A 22,169-nucleotide genomic window follows, 5' to 3' on the forward strand; every position below is an offset into this window, starting at 1 on the left:
CCTCCACCGAACATTTTTCTGGAATGATTTGCGAACGGCGCGGCGTAGTCGCGTCAAATTTTGCATAGCTGTAGAAAATTGAATAGCGGATCGTCGGGGATCAAACGTATAGATGTCCTTGCAAAGTCGCTGACCTATGGTGGGTCAAAGTAAGGCCATGGTTTCAGGGAAGGCATTTTCTAGGGAATCGTTCAACCTGATCCAACAACGTTAGAGTGTTAGACGAAGCCATACATCTCTAAGATGCTTTCTTAGCCAACACAGCTACTGAATGAACAAATCACACTGACCTAAGGTCAGGTATGAGGGTCAGACAAAAGTCAATCACAACATGTTTTATTACTCTAGCGTTTGCTGTATGGGGTAGTTCCTGGTGCTTATTTCGAAGTTATTGATAACTGGAACCGTATTATACATCTTCCATGTACTTCTGTAAGGTCTGGATATGTCAGTGACCTAGAATGACCCAAGTTAGCATTTTGTTTTTAGGAACATATGCCTGGCGCAATCTTTGTCGTTTATCCCAATGCAAAAGTTAAGGCGGTCTTGGATGATTTTGGTCACCATGATCTTTAAAATGTCAAACAAGGTCACTTACGTGAAATGGGCATGTGAGGTTTTGCTTAGAACAGTTATCTATATTCCAGGAGCCCTTTGGAGACTACCCTGGAATTTGACATTGCTTGACCCGATTTCACTCAAAGTTCATGACCTAGGAGCCTCAATATTTAATCTAAGTGAGTTCACGTATAGGTCAATACAGCCTGTGAGTTTTGTGTATTCTCTCTTAGTTCTTGGGATTTCACAGGGTCAAATTGACTCCCACCCGAGCGAAGGGTGTCCAACCGGTCACCCGTGCGCGTATTCATCACCGCATGGCTTATGGAATGACAGAATTTGAATGACGATATGGCTACGTCATGGATACCAAGATGACCTTGAAATACTCTGCCCGATGCAGCTTTCCCACTGTCGTGGGCGTATAGTTCAGAAACTAGAGAGGCTAATGTCTTAAAAAGGGCAGGATTGTGAGCAGTATCAAAAGGTCCTCAAGATAGCTAGTTCAGGTCAAAACAACAGTGTGGAACACTTCTGTTTGTTTTGAAATTGGATTCTATAGAGTGACATCCAGTAGACAGCTTTTACGTTAAATGCTCAGCGTTGTATACTTAGTTATGAATGATACATAAATTGCCGTATTATCCTATCAATGTATAGCCTGGAACAATATTTTAGCGTATCTTACCCCAGATTCAGCCTAGATTTCGCACCATTCATGCACTTTACGGACCAATATCTCCCCGAGGAAGTCAAAATTCTGGCCAGCTGCATCATCTCGACGAAACTCCTGTTGATGCAAAGGCAGCGATGCTTACAAATATGACCTACCTTGCCTAGAGTGGAGGTTGTACACGATAGGCAAAACGCTTTGTCCATGGGGCTGCCTGTGGGCTTTTTTATAGCAATTTATTAGACCGTCGACCGATGCTCGTTTTGATGGCTGCAGAAACCATATGGGCCATCTTTAGAACGGCGAAATCACGTAGGAAAACTATCTAAGAGAATGTTTCGCTTGTGTAACGGTGTTACAGCATGCGCAGGACGCGCTGCATATCAAATGAAAACACTAATAAACCCCAAGACAAACGATGGAAATGGAATGTGAAAATGATCATCACGCATCTTGTCAACAGGTAGGTTGGAATAGTTGGAAGATATGATGGCTATAGGGTGGTCCTTACGTTTTTCTTCGAAGTTGACTCATCTAGTGACCAACCCATGCTCATTAGTCTGGCTGAAGGAATCTGATGGAAAATCGATATTCAGGGAGCGAAAACCTCCCCGAAAGCCTTGATAATCGAACTTGTTACTTACCTAACGAGAAAAATATGCCTAGTTTTCTGTCAAATGGAAGCACCAGTGAACAAAATTGCACAGATGCAAAAAAAATGTCCAAATTTTCCAGGCAAAGTTAGAGACCATGAAAAACTCTAATCTTTAGGCTTTTCTACGATTTTCTTGAAGGTTGGCTCAAGGATCTGGAGGTTATGCTCAGAAGGCCAAGGTCCAGACCTGAGAGTTCGGGAAGCCGAGACACAGAATGTCGATGTTGAAATATTCGGCGCTAAGTTGGCTTACGTTCAGGTGTTCGAGGCCCTTTCGGCCGATACAATGTCAAAGGTCTGGTACAAGGTCAAAGTTCAGAGAGTTTGGATTAGAGAAATCAATACTCAGAATGTCACGGTTCAGGAGATCGAGGAGCTGGCGATCGCCTCAGAAAACGTCCATGTTCTGAGTGCTGGAATTTTCAATGTTTTCAATGTGAACGAATTACGTGTATCGAATTACATAACCTTAGGCGGAAAGGAGTCTGTGTGTGGACCTGTCGATCCATAGGACGCTGATATGGGCATTTTGTCAACCTGAAAATGACCTACTTTGTACCTGATGGCGTCGAGTACCCGTTTGTCAGATGACCAGGTGTCGTTCGCAATGCACGCCACAATACCCATGCTTTACGGACCGGCGCCGATGCATTTTGAGCTGGCACAACAGATGCTAACAAATAGTTGGTTCCGTAATTGTATTCAACGTAAAGCCCAACTACAAGCAGCTAAATGTCCGCTTCGCATAAACACCTGTTAATAATTACGTGCGACCTTGCTGTTACGCCACCAGCATAGCATGGGTCTTCTTTGTGCATGCAGTCACTTCACATCTGGTGTCAGTGCAGTCGTTACCTATCCCTTGACGACAGCGGCAGCCGGCAGCAAGTGGTGCAGCTAGCCTTTCTTGCAATGTTTTCCTTTGCAGAAGACGCAGCACCATCCTTTGTGACATTTGCCGTTTAGTGTGCTGCAGGTATTTGGGAAACTGCATTTTCTCCCGCATTCACCTGAAATTAGAGAACGGTCACTTGCAGGGATTTGTGGATGTTAAATCCTCTGCAGCACGCTGATGCAGCTTCGACGAACATAACGTCAGCCAATTTCAGTGCAAAAGCGTGCCATTTATGCCAACCATCCTATGAATAAAAAAAACGCTGCTAACATGAGCACATGCAATGCTCGAAATGCATATTCCATCTCTAAGAAACCTGGAGAGCGCATTTCGTGAGAGAAAGCCTGATGGGCGAGCGATCGGCGTGATGCATGACATGAGTTGATGAGTATCTCACAGTCAACCTCCACTTTAGCTGGGGTTTTGTGTAGCACAAGTCCACAGTAGTTCAGAAATGCACCACTTCTATAAATGGTCTTCGCTGAGAGCTACGGTCTAATTTGGGCCTTCAATGGGTCAGTGACCTTGCAAAGTACGCCTAAATCTTGCATAGCACAAGATCCAGCCTTTAAATGTTTACAGCTATGCAAAGTTTTGTGTGACCACGCCGCGCCGTTCGCAATCCATTTTGAAAAAAACAAACATCCGGGGCAACTTCACACACACACGAGCGTATGTTAGAACTAAATAGCACATCTCGTGAGGGGAGATCTTACATGTAGGCTATCGATGTGATGCATGACAACAGTTCATGAACATGTTACTAACGACCTCTAGTTTGAACTGAAGTTTCGTAGTTCATAGCGTCGCACATCACCATGGCGACAACGTTTGCTCAGCACCAGGCGACAACGACTGGAACGTACCGTATGTGTCGCCCGGAAGACAGCAGAGACGTTTGTGGGGCCTCCAACACCAGCGGCAGACATCCCTGTTCCATTTTCCACACGCCTTGCCGAATTTGCGACACCTTCCACCTGCAATGCACCGGTTGGTTAGCTCCGTTTACGGTTGAAGCCTGCCACACTTTTGACGTGCTAGAACTCAAGGAGTCAATTAGCACGATACAACGCCTGTGTGCACGACGGTCTGGAGTGCTGACAATTGAGGTACAGATCTGGCATATGGCTAGCGGCCTAATGCGCTGCTGAAGGAACCCAAAGGGCTCTTTACGATCTCAATAAAAAAGGCTCGATCAAAGCTTTGACACCAATCAGACAGACAATCGTGACTGCCCACAAGGAATACATGATTCTCCTGGGCTGGTTGAGGTGTGATTGCCCCCCGAATACCTCACGAACACATCCCCGCGGGGGACTGAATGGGATCACTTTACCTTTTTGCATTTTTCCTTATGTCTAAATTAGACACGCCCGGTTTAACAAGATTAATAATCCGGTTGATTTCGCACCACCCTGTTGGTGCACATCCCGGTGGTGCTGGTACAAGACATTTTGGGATGGTCAGTCGACCAGAACGATTCTGCTCAATATAGCAGCTGCTACTACGAGTACTAGCTTCAGACGGGGTATTTTATCAGCTGGATAGTTTGCCTAGATGCATAGTCAGATCACAGTGCGCGATACTGTTTGCTACAAAATAGTCCTATCATTAGCACACCAGCTTTACCATGGTAAAAAAGAAAAGTGGACGTAGAAACGTGAGGAAGTGAGACATAAAGCTGACAGTTTTTCTTGTGCAGACGTCTGCACCATAGGTCTCACAGAACATATGAAGGCGGGGTAGAAGGCCCATCAGCTATTTTTGGGGACATGCTGTCTCTGTCGCTCCCACCTACCAGTGGTATCTGCTTTGGCAACCACGGAAGTTCGGTGATAAAGGTGGAAATCGGCAGTGCAGTATGATGGAATGACTTACAATAAATTATTCACATCCGATATATGCCACACACAAATATCTCTACTTGGCTGCCCGAAGTACAACCATAATCATTACATAGGGTCCATCCCCATTGTTCACCACAGCGTGACTTTGAAATCTTCTTTAATGGTCACACACTTCCTAAAGTCCCTGAGGGTTTTCATTTTTGCAACGGATTTTGCGACAGTTTTTAACCTTTACAGAACGAGGACCAAGAACTCTCCGTATGGTGCTAAACGCCCCGGCTAACACAGAATACTTTCATGGTCTCTTTATGGAGCTTTTTATTGTCATATCTGTCATATACTTCCATTGCCCAATAGCCGCGACCAACACAAGAGGACATTGCCAAGAAAAACACCAGTAACTCACCTTCAGTGGTCACCAACACCACACAAAGCACGACAATCAATGGCAGCAGTCGCATTGTTGGTGAGAGACGACTCAAAAGGATATGCCCATGCTGCCTTTGGTCGCTTTTTATACTGGCAAAAACGAACCATGAGGCGGAGGGGGCGTCAATCATCCCGTCCCCTCTAAAGGTCAGCGAACTGGCCTGTGATGTACGGCGACATTTACAAGAACAAGGTGATATCATCAACCGCAACCCTCGTTTACGAACGTGCCAATGGTGCACGGAGTAGTGCTTAGTCACACAGGGAAGGGCGTAGAGGACAATGCCGACATGGCCCATGCAACGCATTCGGGATGTATGTACATGGAACGTACTGACCGATTGTGATAAAGCGTTGCGTTACTCACCTCGTTGAATTAGGATGTTGCACGGTGTTAATAGTCGAGTTGCCATTCTTACACTTCTTTTATGAGACCTTGTAATGTCGACTTCCGCGAACGTTTTTCACGGAAATATGTCCTATATAGCTTGGAGACCCAAATTAGCGTACGCGCTACTTGTTTTACCGAACATATCGCAGAATTCAAGATGGCGGCCGCCACCATCCTGAATGTGTGTCCGGTTTCAAAATTGTTTTCTCTATGGATACGAGTGTTGTTCAACACGATTTTTGAGATATTTCCTGCTGCAGGGAGTCCATTTCTGCTATTATTTGTCACAAATGGGCTCGAATTCAAGGCCAAGTCGAGGGTCAAAGGTCAAAGATGATCACGAGAAACGGCAATCACCTCTATTGATTGACACATGTGCTGTGTCTTTATGTCCTCATTGTAAGGATACCACTCACAGAAGCGGGCATGTGTTCTATACGGCAGCCATATTAACATATGCTTCACACATGACGCATGCACTATAGAATACGTTTTTTCACCTGGCTGTGTACGTGCAGCCGAGTAATCATCTTCATGCTTCTTATATGACACTGCAATGTCAACTACAGCGAACCTGGAACGAAAATCTGCAGCCGCAACAAGCAAAGTGCATGCCGCTGGCGCACAGGCTGCTGCAAGTGTTAAGGAGAGATCGCATGCCATGAAACATATCGTCACTTCCAGAGCCGTTGTTTATAGTAATTTGTGTTACTGACCATTTGTTCATGTCACTTGATGTGAGCAGGAAAAAAATGACGTAAGCAGGTTCAAATAATTGTTTATTTGTTCTGCAGCCTAAGCCCTGTACAACTAAGGCGATACAATCAATTCTTGGCGCTGAATTCATTCCTCACAGGATTACTTTAGATGTTAGAGCAGTCATGGTCTTTGATGTAACTCGGCCCTCCTCAGAGTTTATCTGTCAATCCTGCCGTGACGTCATCACGGGGCGCCGAGCGAACCGAAAGCATTGCAAACCCATAGGAAGGGTGTTTTTCAGAGGCAGCTTTTGGGCAGTTTGAAAAGATACAGACGGCTAAAGCGCTTTCAGCATCCGGTAAATCGTGTCTTCTGTCGTACACCAAGCGTGCTCTGGCTCTTGTACACCAAGTTCAGTGCCTTAGCTTTGAATTGCACGGCATTTTGCATAGGCGTTGCGACATTAACCTAGGTGGCGCTACCTGCATCAATACTTACTTTACAGATGACGCTAGTGTTCTTCGCGGACATATGATACCCATCCAGCTTTTTCAAAAGTTACATTTTGCTTCTTAAAGCGTTCTGCGCGTTGGAATGCAAGCCGTGCTTGCCGGGTTTGAGATGCCTTAATGTCTTGTAGGCAAATGTATTTCCACTATGTGTGTGCCACTGAGGCATATTCTGGACCCATTTCTCGACTTCCTAGTGTAGATGTCATCTAATATTCTACCACTGTATTGGACAGCTACATTGCTGAACCAGCTAAGATTGACGTTAACTTGAAAATTTGACAGCTTTCTGGGCACGAGTGGCGCTTTTGACGTTTGAAATTGGCTGAGTATTGAAGGCGTGATATGGACATGGGACATTTTGAGCTCACCATCAATATTAGTGGACATGTTCGTGCATGAATACCTCCACCTCAAAACGATAATCCTACCCATGTATCAGATCAAGTCCATATGCAGAAAGATTACACACCGTGCAAACTAATAATTCTAGTGCATATGTTCCGCATATATAGAATACCAATGTGATACAGAGATGAAACACAATGCCAGATAATGATATCGTTGCAAAATGCCGCACGCGGAGGAAGCAGCTACCAAAAGGGTCGTAGCAGTGTACAAGCAAGACGTCATGTATGCTGTCCACATCGAGACACAGATAGATGCGTAGCTTTAGCGTAGCTTTTGCACGTAGCTTTTGCGTCCAGGCCAACAGATAACAGCACGATGTCATGATGTCATGATGTCATGATGTCATGATGTAGTCAGAAAGGCATCATCTACCCTCTACGCAACAGAATCACACGTCCCACAAACGCGCTCACCAGTCCCAGGAAGCGTGCCGGGATGTGGAACCCAATCAACCCCCTCCCCCCCCTTCAGCCTCCATCCAGAACAGTGAGAACCTAGGCCGATCGACCGGAAACTGACACTGCTGGCCAAATGGGTATACATTAATAATTCAGTGGCGACGCTTGTTTTAAGGCACTACGATGCCAGCTAACTAAATTTTGGAGCCCACTAGAGCACCTTTCAAAATAATTTCATTTCCAGATGGTGATAAAACGCCGTTTCTTACTCGATACATTTCAGATGGATGTTATGGCCTGCACTCATCCAGACATTACCGCCGTTATATGCGCTGTGTTTTTCGTGATATAATGCATATTCATGGAAATAGTTTAGTAGCATTTTTATTTTATCCACCCCATGCAAAACATGGCATGGCGTCGCGCCGAGAACTTAGGCTCTTTAACATATCTGACCCAGCCTATGCCAAGTTTTGGGACACCTGTCAAACTAGCAGCAGTTTTATATCAAGCTGTACATAGATATTCAGGACTTTCACAATCTGCCTAGAAATCGGTGGACTAATAACGTTAAGTCTACGCGTTTCAAAACCTGAACAGGTAAGGTGGCACGCGCAACTGCGCAAAATATTTCAGGTTAGGTTTTAGGTCAATTAGAGCAGACCGTTGCGATGGAGCTTACAAAGTGAACCCGCAAACCAGTGCCTAAGTCTTTTAAAGCGCTAAGTTTGAGCATATTATATTGTGCAATTATATTATATTATTGTGACACCACTTTTGACAGATTTTCCATGACAGGGAGTCTATTTCTGCACTTTGTTTTCACGAATGGGTCAAATTCATGGCCAAGTTGCCGGTCAAAGGTCAATTGCTAAATCTCAAATGTTATTTGTGATGCACAAATTTTTAACTTCGCAGCTCCCTGCATCATTCGATTTAATTTACAATCTCTACGAATCCAATGACATGGATATGAGGCGAGCAAAACATTTAGAACAACCTTTCTCTTATCGTAGTCATAGACTATTTACAGCATTCTGGCCTTGGCCCTAAGCTGTGGAACGACATTATGGTTTCTATTTTCCAAGAATAGCTTATATCCCTGTATCGAAGACCATCGTTAAGAACATCATCCGCATTTCGTGAACACATATTAACGTAACAAACGTAGTTGAAGACATTGCCATCCTTGTGCTGTACATATCCAACGCACTACATGTTTGACCTCCTTCATGTTTCATAATCAATTTCTGATATACAGTCATGCACATATACCCAAATTCATGGCGCTGGCTCCGGGAGTTCTCCCAGCAACAAGCTCTGCTTAGCTGGGTGGACTCCCTGGAAATCCAGCCCAAAACCCAGCACAAAAATGACCAGGTAATTGCCCCCTCCGACTTGTGACTGTATAACCCTTACTAACACGGGGAATTGATGGTTGTAGATTATTGGGCGGTTGTAGCGGGCTGTCATTAGCTGATTTTGGCTAATGACTACTTTAAGAAGCCTTTTCATCTATGATTTTTCCCTACCTCTCACATAACACAATTCCCTCGGGTCTGCTCCACCCCTCGCCTGTTTTTTTAAAGTTTGTTTCATCTTCCTAGCTGGGAGTGCCGCGACTTGATTTTATGTTTTCTGGTGTTAACGTACGGTTTACTGCGTCGCTGGGATTGAGGGAGGGCACTCCTGATTGCCTGTTCTTGGGTAACGGCCTAGAAAAAAAAGAAAAAAAAAGATGATTACGAATGACGAAAATAATCTCGATTGATCGATACATGTGTCAGTGTCCTCTTGCACTCACTGTAGGTGTGCCACTCACGGAGGCAGCACGTGTATATACCGTAGTCATATAAACATGTGCTACATACACGACGCATGCGCTGTAAAAACGTTTCCACCTGACCGCGCACGTGTGGAATAGTTGTCATCCTCGTACTTTTTATAGAGACCCTGCAATGTCAGCTGCCACGAAAGAGTAACGGAAATCTTCTATGTAACCAGTTCAATGTAGTCAGGAGGCCAAATTTCCTTGTCTTGCTGCTGGCGCATCTTTGCACATTTCTCAGAATTCAGAATGCTAATCCAGTCTCGAACTTTTATGTTGCTGACCTAGACGGTCGTGTGAGACCGTTGTAGAGAGAACTTCGATGGCAGGGAGCCCATTTCTGCTGCGTTATTTTTTATGCATGACGTCAACATGAGAGTCAAATCGAAAATGAAACGTTGAACTTGATTTATATCACTAAAATCACTTCCATTGAGCGATGCCGTGTTTTCTGTCCTCTCGTATTCGTTGTAAGAGTACAACTCACAGCAGATGCATGTCTTATAAATAGTAAAAATATAGAAGGATGCGCGAAACGCACGACGTATGTTTTGAGAATACCATAAGGCTTTGGTATATCAGGTATATAAAGGTACACAAGTACCAACGGATGTACTATAGTTTCCGTTCAGAAAACTCGTTGCTGCAATGTGACACGCTACGAGCGACGCTATGACACTCAGAAACTCGTCGCCGGAATGTGACACACTATGAGTGACACGTTATGACACTCCGAAACCCGTCGCCGCATTGTGGCACGCTATAAGTGACACGCTGTGATACTCAGAAACTCGTCGCCGCAATGTGACACACTATGAGTGACACGCTATCACACTCAGAAACGTGTCGCCGCAATGTGACACGCTATGAATGACACGCTATGACACTCAGAAACTTGCCCACGCAATGCGACACGCCACGAGTGACACGCTTGTGACACTCAGAAACTCGTCGCTGCGATGCGACACACTATGAATGACACCGATCTGTTCAAGTATGTGATTCCTTCGCTCACAATCACCCTACTGTAGCTTTATATCCAGGAGAAAAAAGATTAAAACAAATTAGCAAATTATGCAATTGACAAGGAATGAACAAACTATAAAAAACAAAAAAAAACAAATTAGCTATTGTAACTTAATTTCGAGGAGAACATACGATGACGCAAGGAAATATTGGTAGGCTCATAATGCGATTCCACAAAAGCTGTCAAAACCCAATTAAAGGGAATTTTGACTTGAACGAGACTGTCTACTGCAAAAGCCGTAGATAAACCTTGTACAAACACCGCCAATGGGGAACCTCGGGGGCTAAAGTGGCAGCGATTACGCATCTGCATCCTGCTGATGTTCAATGTCACGACCCCTGTTACGATCGTTTTCTGTGACGTTTCCGTGCACCGCATCTCTACCAAGAACCCTGCCCATGTCCTCCCGGTCGAGTGCTCTCAGGATGACTCCATGTAGTCGCTCAGCCCCGGTGTGGCTTGTTGCCATTAAGGTAGCCAACGCAGCTGCACGGCGATGATGACGTGGTAATGCCCTCAGGCCGTTGGTCCAGGCCTTCCGGTTGTGCTGCTGGTGATGCCGCCACCAAACGCTGCGCTCATGGCTACGTTCACGAAAGCTCTCCTCATCAGTGTCCTTACACAGCCGCCGTTCACGACAGTTCCTCTCATCAGTTTCCTTACACATCTCCGTTCACGACAGATCCCCTCATCAGTGTTCTTACACAGCCCCGTTCACCACAGGTCCCCTCATCAGTTTCTTACACAGCCCTGTTCACGACAGATCCCCTCATCAGTGTCCGTACACAGCCCCACTTACGACAGGTCTCCTCATCAGTGTCCTTACTAAGCCCCGTTCACGACAGGTCCCCTCATCAGTGTCCTTACACAGCCCCATTCACGACAGGTCCCCTCATCAGTGTCCTTACACAGCCCTGTCACGGCAGGGTCCCCTCATCAGTGTCCTTACACAGGGCCGTTTCACGACAGATCCCCCCATGAGTGGCCTTACAACAGCCCCGTTCACGACAGGTCCCGTCATCAATGTCCTTACACAGCCCCGTTCACGACAGGTCCCCTCATCAGTGTCCTTACACAGCAACCGTTCACGACAGGTCCCCTCATTAGTGTCCTTACACAGCCCAGACACTCACGGGGGGTGTGCATCATATCCGTGTGAAGTATGCCCATGCAGCATGAGTGTGGCGTCATGCCCGCGTGATTGACGTATGAAATTGGTCCGACGCTATGCGACGTTGGACTAGACTAGGCACGTAGTATGATCCCGAAAGCATTAAGAGTCCAGTGTACGCTATGTGTGATCACTTCCATAATCGGCATTTTTAGGAAGTTATGTTACTGACCATTTATTCACGTCATTTGAGGTAATTTGAAAAAGTGATTTAAACAGGTTCAAAGTGGTGAGGAAGACATCTGATTTTCGCAGTCTCGCTCTCGCGATCATTGCTCTCGCTCCCGCGTAGCCGATCTAGACGGCGACACCATTTTGTTTGGGTGATTCGGACTCTAAATCTGCATCTGTGGTTCGGCACAACTGTGAGCTCTGTCCGGTTCAACTAAACAAGATATGGTGTGATTCCGAAATTCGTTTTTATAGAATGGCAGTCGGAGGACGGCTCTTACGTTAAATACTCCGCTATTGGCTAATGCTTATGAATGGAATGCAGTTATTTAATGGTAGCATGTATTTTGTGCAGTGCCCTACATATGTATGCGCCATCAGAACAGGTATTTTTATCACAGGTATCACTATAAAGGTTGCTGCTGGGATTGTTTGAGCTCAGAATGCTTGCTGTGCCCCGGAAGATGTGTGATGGAGATCTGACCTTTAGAGACCGGAGAGTGTGTTAGCTGGGTCTTCCGGTCCTGGCGCAGACATTCCCATTTGAGATGCAAACTATGCAAATCTGGATACCACCGCCAAGAAGAACCCAACTTCCTAATGGCCTATTCTTGATAGCATCTCGTTTCGCACTTGTTGCTGGAAGACTTCTGCAGTATGGCGTTCTGCGCGATACCGTGCTTCCACGGTCCCCTTTTGCGAGGCATGGCCTCGATGCCTCAATCTAGTGCAACACATGTAAATATGTACACGACGCCGTATTTGCATTTCATGCAACGCTCTTTCACAAGAAGCTGACTGTGCGGTTCACTTAAACAGGTGCAAAGAATCGCATATGGCCTTGTTAAATTGCCATCAACATAACATTTGAATTGCACGTGCATGCAGTGACAGATCATCGTACGCATGGATCAATAGATCATTATAGTTTTATCTATCCCTTCACGTCATTGGCAGCCGGTAGTCACCGGTACAGCTTACCCGTCTATCAATGGCTTCGAAATCGAGTCGGTGTACCGTCTGCATTTCTAGTTTGAATTAGTGCTCGATTCTCGTTTGTTGAGTCACTTAGTTTGCTATCATCTTGAGGTCTAATTTAGTGTCAGTCAATTCGTGCTATTTTCGTATTCATTTTGTATTGCTAATTTTAGTCTCTGTTCTGTCTGTTTCCGCTGTGTTTAGTTCTAGGTCTAGTCTGTCCATTTCCGAGGTTTCGTTGTTGCCCTGTCATCGTCCACGAGGAGTTGAGGCGCGGTGTTGGCGATGGGCGGTCATGAAATATAGTGGAACTGAAACATCGGTGTCTTCAACGTGGCGGCTGTGTACAGAAAGTACAGAGGGCAGCACCATCCTTTGTTACATCTTCCTCCTAATGTGCGGCATTGATATGGGTAGTGACATTTTGCTTCGGGGCCAACTTCGTGGCCAACTTCAGCCGCACCCGAGCGCGTGTTATGCCGCATAGCACATCTCGTTAGGGAAGACCTTACATTGTGAGCTATCGATGCGATGCATGACAACAGTTCATGAACATGTCACCAACAACCCTTAATCTGAACTGAAGTTTCGTACTCCATAGCGTCACAACTACATCACCACGGCGACACGTTTGCTCTGCACCAGGCGGCAACGGCTGGAACGTACCGAAGGTGTCGCCCAAACGACAGCAGAGACGCTTGTGAGGTTTCCGGCACCAGCGGCAGACATCCCTGTTCCATCTTCCGCACGCCTGGCCGAATTTGTAAAATTTTTGACCTGTAGTTCATGAGTTGGTTACTTCCCCATACGACTGAAACCTTCCAGAACTTAAGCGTCCTAGAACTCATGGAGTCACTCAGTACGATACAACTTCTGTTTGCGTGCGGTCTGAAATGCTGACAATAATGACGCAGATTTGGCATATGAGTATACATTAGTGGTAAAATAACCTTTTGGTTCTCTGGAGCAAAGATTTGACACCATATGATCGTGACTGCTCACAGGGGCGTGATTCTCCTGGGTGCGTTGGGGGGCGAATACCGCCTCGATACCTGATGCACACGCCCGTTGGGGGTCTGAAAGGGATCATCTTGCCTTTTTCACCTTTCAAGGATATGTAGATCAGAGACGTCTGGTTTAATGGCAATAATGATATTAATAATCCAGTTTTTTCCACCATCAGGCTGGTACATGTCTATGCACTTACAGAACAAAAACGCGGCACACTCACAAACATAAAGCAAGACAGAAGGCAACGCAGTCAGTACTTGCCTGAAAGGTCGGAGGACATTATTCTGGGTCATGACCTACTTGGTGCATTTGGTGGCGATCACGGCCAAACCGACCCAGGTGGGCGAAAAGATGTTCCGAACATGTGACCTGCTGACTGCCGGGAGGTTCGATGCCATAAAATTTTATGCATGTCTCACATGCGCACATGTCCTGGCAATGACCCCACTAACTCTTCTTTGCTTACGTGCAGTGCCTCAATAGCGCTGTTCTCAATGGACACGAGTCTTTGGTTGAACTCCAGCTACTAGATAGGTACTAACATGGGACAAGACTTTCCCGTCCCGTTGGTTCAGTAGGTTAGAGCTCTTGCCTTCCGATTCTGCCACCCATGCCAGGATGCGCTCGAGTCGTTTTGAGCGCTCGCTATTTGCGCTTGTCAGGTATTGCCTGCGGCCGGTGGCAGCGGCCGCGGTAAAGGTGAAGTGACGTCAGAGGGCGAGGACGGACCGTCTCGAGCATTGCGGCACGTTAAACTTATGCCATGAAATTCTGCCGTTGCCTGGAATCGCGCGATCGGATGGTAGGGGTCAGAGCTCACACAACAAGCACTGCTAAGGTGAGATCGTTTCCCACATATCCATAGAAGCTGTTTCCAGATATTCATAGGTAGAGGTTCAAGCTCTTTACACAGATAATGAATCCTTGTCCAACGTGGCACCCTTACCAGCCTTCTCTTCACATAAGTGGTAGGCCATGACAGCGTTCTTGAAATCCTTTCTATCCACTCACAGTGTTGCACAGTTCACAATATACACGCTAGTATAATATGCTTGGAACAGTTAGATCAAAGTTTTACGCCGTCATACAAGGAACCTTAACTCTTCGCATAACTTGACTGCCACTGAGAGAACTGGCCACTACAGGGCCTATGTTTAAGCTCCTCCGCTCATCTTATTATGTATTCATTAACAATGATATTTGGGAGCTTAGAGTTAAACAGGTGTGGCACTGTATATGACCTTTGAGAGTCGAAAAACATGCATAGTTTTTTTACATTGATTTGAATATTCCTGCGCATGACAAATACTTAGCAGCTACGACTCAACGCTTTAAGCCCTTTCCTCGTGATAGATAAAAGCACCTGTGTTATCGGCAGAGACTAGTTCATTTGCTGTTCATTTCACCACATAACAAGCGATTGGTAACATTTGCAACTCACGAAGAAGCTAAACTATGTACACATTGAACAGCAGTGGTGAGACGTTACCCCCCTTGACGCATACCATTCTGTACAAAGAAAGGAATCCGATACACTGTCTGACCTCTTAACTCCCACCTTGAGGGTTCTTACCACCCTAGAAAGACTCCTCTTGCTGGCTTCACTTTTGCAGCTTGTTTTGCAACAGTTTTTCATCTTTCAGGGACATTCATAACATCATCTGATCAGGGACCGGGACAATTGTCATCTAATTTTCCTTGTCAGCCAAACGATCCGCTATTCAGTTGTCTACAGCTATGCAAAATTTGGCGCCGCTACGCCGCGCCATTCGGAACCATTCGGGAAAAGCTTTCGGGGGTCAATCTGACCTCTCCCACCCGAGCGCGCGTTAAACGACTGATGTATTCAATTATGTGGGCGTTAGCACGGGAATTACATGAAATGTCGTACTATGGCTTTGATTTCTCCCCTGTAGCGTCTAACACAGCGACTCTTTAGAGTGACATCCAGTAGACAACTTTTACGTTAAATGCTCAGCGTTGCATACTTAGTTATGAATGATGCATAAATTACCCATAATATACTATCAATTTTTACCCTGGAACAATATTGTAGCGTATCTGACCCCAGATTCAGTCTATATTTGGCACCATTCCTGCACTTTACGGACCAATATCTCCCCGAGGAAATCAAAATTCTGGCGAGCTGCATCATCTCGAGGAAACTCATGCTGATGCGAAGGTAGCGATGCTTACAAATATGGCCTACCTTGCCTAGAGTGGAAGCCGTACACGATCAGCAAAACATTTTGTCTATTGGGCTGTCCGTGCGCTTTTTTACAGCAATTTATTGGACCGTCGACCGATGCTCGTTTTGATGGCTGCAGAAACCATATGTGCCATCTTTAGGACGGCAAAATCACGTAGGAAAACTATCTGAGAGAATGTTTCGCTTGAGTAACGGCGTTACATCATGCGTGGGGCGCGCTGCATATCAAATGAAAACACTAATAAACCCAAAAACAAACGATGGAAATGGAATGTGAAAATGATCATCACGCATCCTGTCAAGAGGAAGGTTAAAATAGTTGGAAGAAATGATGGCTATAGGGTGGCCCTTACGTTTTTCTTCGAAGTTGACTCATCTAGTCATCAACCCGTGCTCATTAATCTGGATGGAGGAGTCTGATGAAAAAGTGATATTCAGGGAGCAAAATCCTCACCGAACGCCTTGATAATCAAACTTTTTACTTACCTAACGAGTGGAACATGCCAAGTTGCCTGTCAAACGGGAGCACTAGTGAACAAAACTGTACAGATGCAAAGAAATGCCCAAATTTTCCAGGCAACAATTAGGGACCATGAAAAACTCAAATATTAACGCTTTCCTACGATTTTCTTCAAGGTTGGCTCAAGGATCTGGAGGTCGTGCTCAGAAGGCCAAGGTCCAGACCTGGTAAGCTCAGGAAGCCCAGACACAAAAGGTCGATGTTGAAATATTCGGAGCTAAGGTGGCCTACGTTCAGGAGTTCGAAGCCCTTTCGGCCGATACAATGTCAAAGGTCTGGTGCAAGGTCAAAATTAAGAGAGTTTGGATTAGAGAAATTAATGCTCAGAATGTCGCGGTTCAGGAGATCGAGGAGCTGGCGATCGCCGCAGAAAACGTCCATGTTCTGAGTTCTGCAGTTTTCAATGTTTTCCATTTCGACGAATTACATGTATCGAATTCCAAAACCTTAAGCGGGAAAGGAGTCTGTGTCTGGACCGGTCGTCTATGTGACGCTGATATGGGCATTTTGTCAACCTGAAAATGACCTGCTTTGTACCTGAGGGCGTCGAGAACACGTTTGTCAGATGACCAGGTGTCGTTCGCACTGCCCGCCACAATACCCATGCTTTACGGACCGGCGCCGATGCCTTCTGAGTTGGCAAAACAGATGCTACCAAATAGATGGCTCCGTAATTGTATTCAACGTACAGCCCAACTACAAACAGCTAAATGTCCGGCTCGCATAAACGCCTGTTGAGAATTACGTGCGACCTTGCTGTTATGCCACCAGCATAGCATGGGTCTTCCTTGTACATGCAGTCACTTCACATCTGGTGTCAGTGCAGTCGTTATCCATCCCTTGACAACAGCGGCAGCCGGCAGCAAGTGGTGCAGCTAGCCTTTCCTGCAATGTTTTCCTTTGCAGTATACGCAGCACCATCCTTTGTGACAATCGCCGTTGAGTGTGCTGCAGGTATTTGGGAAACTGCATTTTCTCCCGCAGTCACCTGAAATTAGAGAACGGTCGCTTGCAGGGATTTGTGGATGTTGAATCCTCTGCAGCACGTTGATATAGCTTCGACGAACATAACGTCAGCCAATTGGAATGTAGAAGCGTGCAATTTATGACAACCATCCCATGACTAAAAAATCGCTGCTAACATGAGCAAATGCAATGCTCGAAATGCATATTGCATCTCTAAGAAAACTGAAGAGCGCACTTCATGAGAGAAAGCCTGATGGGCGAGCGATCGACGCCATGTATGACATGAGTTGATAAGTATCTCACAGTCAACCTCCGCTTTAGCTGGGGTTTCGCGTAGCACAAATCCACAGTGGTTCAGAAATGCAACACTATTAGAAATAGTCTTCGCTGAGAGTCACGGCCTGATGTTGGCCTGCAATAGGTCAGTGACCTTGCAAAGTACGCCTAATTCTTGCATAGCAAAAGATCCAGCCTTTAAATGTTTACAGCTATGCAAAGTTCTGTGTGACCACGCCGCGCCGTTCGCAATCCATTTTGAAAAAAACAAACATCCGTGGCAACTTCACACACACCCGAGCTTATGTTAGAACTAAACAGCACATCTCGTAAGGGAAGACCTTACTTGTAAGCTATCGATGTGATGCATGACAACAGTTTATGAACATGTTACTAACGACCCCTAGTTTGAGCTGACGTTTCGTAATCCATAGCGTCACACATCACCATGGCGACAACGTCTGCTCATCACCAGGCGACAACGAATGGAACGTACCGTATGTGTCGCCCGGAAGACAGCAGAGACGCTTGTGAGGCCTCCAACACCAGCGGCACACATCCCTGTTCCCTATTCCACACGCCTTGCCGAATTTGCGACACCTTCCACCTGCAATGCACCGGTTGGTTACCTCTGTTTACGGTTGAAGTCTGCCACACTTTTGACGTGCTAGAACTCAAGGAGTCATTTAGCACGATACAATGCTTGTATGCACGACGGTCTGGAGTGCTGACAGTTGAGGTACAGATCTGACATATGGCTGGCGGCCTAATGCGTTGCTGAAGGGAGCCAGAAGGCTCTTTTACGGTCAAAGCTTTGGTCCCATACAATCGTGACTGCCCACAGGGTATACATGATTCTCTTGGGTTGGTTGAGGTGTGGTTGCCCACCTAATACCTCACGAACACATCTCTCGGAGGTCTGAAAAGGATCGTCTTACCTTTTTGCATCTTTTACTGACATTTAGATCAGACACGCCCGGTTTAATAGGAACAATAATATTAAAAATCCGGTTGATTTCGCACCACCCGGTTGGTGCAAATGCCAGGGTGCCGGTAAAAGATATCTTGGAGTGGTTCAGTCGACCAGGACGACTCTGCTCAATATAGCAGCTACTACTATGAGTAGCAGCTTCGGACGGGTCATTTTAGCAGGTGGATAGTTTGCCAAGATGCGTATTCAGATTACAGTTTGCGAGACAGTTTGCTCCAAAGTAGCCCTATCATTAGCATACCAGCTTACCTGACATAACATGGCAAACAACGAAAAGTGGACCTAGAAAAGCGAGGCAGTGAGACCTAAAGCTGACAGTTTTTTTTTGTGCAGACGCGTACACCATAGCTCTCACAGAAAATATGAAAGCGGGGCAGAAGGCCCACCAGCTATTTTTGGGGACATGCTGTGCCTGCCGCTCCCACCTACCAGTGGTATCTGCGTTGGCAACCATGGAAAGTCGGTGATGAAGGTGGAAATTGGCAGTGCATTATGATGGAATAACTTTCAATGAATTATGCACTTTCATGGTTGTACCACACACCAACACTTGTACTTAGCTGCCCGAAGCACAAATATAATCATTACATAGAGTCCATCCCAAGGGTCCATCACAGCGTGACTTTGAAATCTCCTTACAGAACGTGGACCGAGAGCTCTCCGTGTGGTGCTATGACGCCCCGGCTGACACAATACTTTCAAGGTCTCATCATGGATCTTTTTTCGTCATGTCTGTCAAATACCTCCCTTGCCAAAGAGTCGCGACCAACACAACAGGACTTTGCCGAGAGAAACGCCAGAAACTCACCTTCAGTGGTCACCAACACCAGACAAAGCACGGCAATCAATGGCAGCAGACGCATTGTTGGTGAGAGACGACTCAACAGGATATGCCCATGTTTCCTTTGGTCGCTTTTTATACCGGCAAAAACGGACCATGAAGCGGAAAGAGTGTCAATCATCTCGTCCCCTCCAAAGGTCAACAAACGAGCCTTTCATGTCCGGCGACATTTCCAAGAACAAGGTGATATCATCAGCCATAACCTTTGTTTACGAACGTGCCATTACTGCTTAGTCACACAGGGAACGGCGTAGAGGACAATGCCGACATAGCCCACGCAACACATTCAGAATGTAAGTACATGGGACGTACCGACCGACTTGTGATCAAGCGTTGCGTTAGTCACCTCGCTGAATTATGATGTTGAATGGTGTTAATAGTCGAGTTGCCATTTTGATGGTTCCTTGATGACACCCTGCAATGTGCACTACCGCGGACTTTTTCACGGAAATATGTTCCCTGTAGCTTGGAGATCCAAATTGGCTTAGTAACCACTTGGGTATCTGAGCTTAGCGCAAAACTCGAGACGGTGGCCACCGCCATCTTGAATTTTTGTCCAAATTCAACTTTTTTCCTTCTATCGATGGATTAGAAGGTCGTTTTGCACCATTTTTGACAGATTTTCCATGACAGGGAGTCTATTTCTGCACATAGTTTTCACAAATGGGTCAAATTCAAGGTCAAGTCGGCGGTCAAAGGTCAAAGATGTTTACGAATGACGAAAATAATCCCGATTGATCGATGCATGTCGTGCAGTGTCCTCTTGCACTCACTGAAGGTGTGCCACTCACGGAGGCAGCATGTGTTATATACCGTAGTTATATAAACATGTGCTACATACACGACGCATGCACTGTAGAAAACGCTTTCCACCTGACCGCGCACGTGTGGAATGGTTGTCATCCTCGTACTTTTTATATGAGACCCTGCAATGTCAGCTGCCACGAAAGAGTCATGGAAATATTCTTTGTAACCAGTTAAATGTAGTTAGGAGGGCCAAATTTCCTTGTCTTGCTGCTGGCGCATCTTTGCACATTTCTCAGAATTCAGAATGCTAATCCAGTTTCGAACTTTTATGTTGCTGACCAAGACGGTCGTGTGAGACGGTTGTAGAGAGAACTTCGATGGCAACGAGCTCATTTCTGCTGTTGTTTTTTATGCATGACGCAGCATGAGGATCAAATCGAAAATCAAACGTCGAGCTTGATTTGTGTCACTAAAATCACCTCCATTGAGCGATGCCTGCGTTTCCTGTCCTCTCGTTCTCATTGTAAGGGTACCACTCGCAGCAGCTGCATGTGTTATAAATAGTCAACATATAGAAGGATGCGCTAAACACACGCCGCATGTTTTTAGAATATCGTAAGGTATTGGTATATAAGGTATATGAAGGTATATAAAAGAGATGTACCATCGAATGTACTAAAGTGTCCGTTTAGAAACTCGTTGCCGCAATGTGACACACTATGAGTGACACGCTATGACACTCAGAAACTCGTCGCCGTAATGCGTCACGCTATGAGTGACAAGCTATGACACTCAAAAACTCGTTGCCGCAGTTCGACACGCTATGAGTGACACGTTATGACACTCCGAAACCCGTCGCCGCATTGTGACACGCTATAAGTGACACGCTGTGATACTCAGAAACTCGTCGCCGCAATGTGACACACTATGAGTGACACGCTATGACACTCAGAAACTCGTCGCCGCAATGCGACACGCTATGAGTGACACACTATTACACTCAGAAACTCGTTGTCGCAATTCGACACGCTATGAGGGACACGCTATGACTCTCGGAAACTCGTCGCCGCAATGTGACACACTATGAGTGACACGCTATGACACTCAGAAACTCATCGCCGCAATGTGACACACTATGAGTGACACGCTATCACACTCAGAAACTTGTCGCCGCAGTGCGACACGCTATGAGTGACACGCTATGACACTCAGAAACTCGTCGCCGCAGTACGACACACTATGAATGAGACACATCTGTTCAAAGGTGCGATAAATTCGCTCACGAATCACACTACTGTAGCTTTATATCCAGGAGAAAAAAAGGATTAAACAAATTAGCAAATTATGCAATTGACAAGGAATGAACAAATTTAACAAATGCAAACAAAACAAATTATGCTATTGTAACTTAATTTCGAGGAGAACACACGATGACACAAGGAAATATTGGTAGGCTCATAATGTGATTCCCCAAAAGCTGCCAAAACCCAATGAAAGGGATTTTGACTTGAAAGGAGACTGTCTGTTATCTAGAAAATAGTGCTAGCCGAAAAACAGTGGTATCCACGCAGATTGGTACAGTGTAAAGCCGTAGATAAACCTTGTACAAACACCGCCAATGGGGATCCTCGGGGGCTAAAGTGACGGCGATTACGCTTCTGCATCCTACTGATGCTCAATGTCACGAACCCTGTTACGATCGTTTCTGTGACGTTCCCGTGTACCGTCTCTCTACCAAGAACTCTATCCATGTCCTCCCCGTCCAGTGCCCTCAGGCTGACTCCATGTGGTCGCTCAGCTCCTGGTGTGGCTTGTTGCCATGCAGTATCCACGCAGCTGCACAGCGACAATGAGGCGGTATGCTCTCAGGGCGTCGGTCCAGACCTTCCGCTTGTGCTGCTGGTGATGCCGCCACTAAACGCTGCGCTCATGGTTACGTCCACGACATATCCCTCATCAGTGTCCTTA

The 22,169-nt window shown here is 46.0% G+C and overlaps 1 long non-coding RNA gene across 3 annotated transcripts in view; it reads right to left on the minus strand.

Annotated features, from left to right (window-relative positions):
- Positions 1-331: 331 nt before the first annotated feature.
- The window catches only part of LOC119113708 (uncharacterized), a 51,108-nt gene continuing 29,270 nt past the window's right edge, over positions 332-22,169 (minus strand). The window contains exons 7-8 of one of the 3 annotated variants that reach the window (XR_005095933.1): positions 18,119-18,229; positions 332-2,896 (exon numbers count right to left, since the gene is read on the minus strand). This is a non-coding gene — a long non-coding RNA (uncharacterized LOC119113708). The remainder of the gene's footprint in view (positions 2,897-18,118; positions 18,230-22,169) is intronic. The other 2 variants (XR_005095931.1, XR_005095932.1) reach the window with 2 other exon arrangements.

The sequence above is a fragment of the Pollicipes pollicipes genome, unplaced genomic scaffold (genome assembly GCF_011947565.3).
Source record: "Pollicipes pollicipes isolate AB1234 unplaced genomic scaffold, Ppol_2.1 Scaffold_7262;HRSCAF=8765_pilon_pilon_pilon, whole genome shotgun sequence".
Taxonomy (NCBI): Eukaryota; Metazoa; Arthropoda; class Thecostraca; order Pollicipedomorpha; family Pollicipedidae; genus Pollicipes; species Pollicipes pollicipes.